Genomic DNA, 1,983 nt, shown 5'->3' with positions numbered 1-1,983 from the left:
TTCTAAGATTTTTATGGTTTCCCGTCTTACATTTAAGTCCTTTATCCATTTTTAGTTTATTTTTGTGTATGATGTAAGTTGGTGGTCTAGTTTCATTTTCTTGCATATATCTGTCCAATTTTCCCAACACCATTTATTGAAGAGACTATCTTGACTCCATTGTATGTTCTTGCCTCCTTTGTCAAATATTAATTGAGCATATTGGTTCAGGCCGCTGTAGTGATCTTTTATCATGAGAAAGAAACAATGTTACTGGCAATGTGTTCCCCTGTTACTCCTTTCTTCTGTCAAGTAAGAAATTTTTAGTAAATAACTTCTTTACTGGTCCTGAAACCTGACTCTGGTTACACATCTCTGCTAAACTTCTTTTAAGAAATCAGGCTTTTGCTCTGGCTTAGTTGGTTGGTCATTGTCTCATGCACCTAAAGGTTGCTGGTTCAATTCCCAGGCAGGGTACATGCCCGGTTTGTGGGCTCCATCTCCAGTAAGGGGCATGCAGGAAGGAGGCAATCAATGTTTCTCTCTCATTGATGTTTCTATCTCTCCCTCTCCCTTCCTCTCTTTCAAATCTACATATATGTAAAAGGCTAATAAGCAAAGTGTTCCCTCAGGAGTTCAACTGGGAGACTGAGAGTTCGATCGCTCGCTAGGGCATACGCTGACCATCAGGGGACAGCGTGGAATGAAGGAAGGCCCCAGCTGGCAGCCTGAAGGCCTTGATCGGCCCTGATCACTGGCCAGGCCCAGGGGCCATACCCATGCATGAATTTTGTGCACCGAGCCTCTAGTCAATAAGAACATTCAAAGAAACGTCAGCCTTTTGCCCTGGCCAGTTATTCTCAGTGGTTAGTGTGTCAGCCCATGGACCCAAGGGTCTAGGGTTTGATTCCCGGGCAAGGACAGGTACCTTGATTGCAGGTTTGTTCCCCAGCCCCTGTAGCAGCTCATGCAGGATACAACCAATCAATGTTTCTCTCTCCCGCTCCTCCCTCCTTTCCACTCTCTCTGAAAATCAATGAAAAAAAATATCCTTGGGTGAGGATTAAAAAAAATTTTTTTTTAAATCAGGCTTTTAAAGCAACATTTAAAAAATATGTTTTAAACAGAACATATTGTTTTAAAATAGCTTTGTACTCTATCATGTGATAAAACACAACAGTTTATCATAATGAAGAGATCATAATGGGATCTTTCTTAATTAGAGCATATAAAGATATATTAGTGACAATGACTGACTACTTTCTAAGTCTTTTGTAAGAGAGCAGATGTCGTAAGTGTTTCCTCCATGTCCTGCGTGGTTCAGGGTTCGGGTCTGGAAAAGGAGCCGCACAACAAATGAAAAAGAAAAGACACTGGATAATTTGGGAATATTGGGGGACCAGGTGGCAAGTCCAACTCAAGAGGAAGGTGTTCCACTGTGCTCAGGCCTCACCAAGCTTTTTACAGTGATAAGTAAACAAGGTAGTGGTTACCAAAGTTACACTGTTCTTGTGAGTTTCACTTGTTTACACCATGGTTATACTTCCTGCACTTCCTCAGCCCATTAGATTCCCAGATAAGATCTAGGGAGTGTTATAAGGTGAAGCCTAATTATGCTAAGAGGACTGTGCCCTCTAAGCTACAACTTGTTTGTGACTTTGCCAGCAGGTCAGTCTGAGGCTTAACCCTATATCAGTTTCCCACATCTCACCCTTTTTTTATTATTAAGCTACTATAACTTACACATCAAGAACAAAACTCTGGCTATTCTGACTGCTAGCATGGCAAAGCGTCGTCTGTCTCCATCTCTGAACTGTCTCTCCTCTTGTCTTCATGGCTGGAGCATTCCTGAGAATTCCTCTCTGTTGCAGCAATCCACGTGGTCTTGAAGTTGTTTTCTGAAAATATACGAACATATTCTCGACCAAAGGTTAATGAAGAAATTTTTACTTAGGGTCATTTTTATATTTGCCCAAATGATTTTCCTTTGGCTCAGTGTGCATC

Source organism: Myotis davidii, unplaced genomic scaffold (genome assembly GCF_000327345.1).
Source record: "Myotis davidii unplaced genomic scaffold, ASM32734v1 scaffold201, whole genome shotgun sequence".
Lineage (NCBI taxonomy): Eukaryota > Metazoa > Chordata > Mammalia > Chiroptera > Vespertilionidae > Myotis > Myotis davidii.
The sequence above is the reverse complement of the archived record's forward strand: the minus strand, read 5'-3'. Positions refer to the sequence as shown.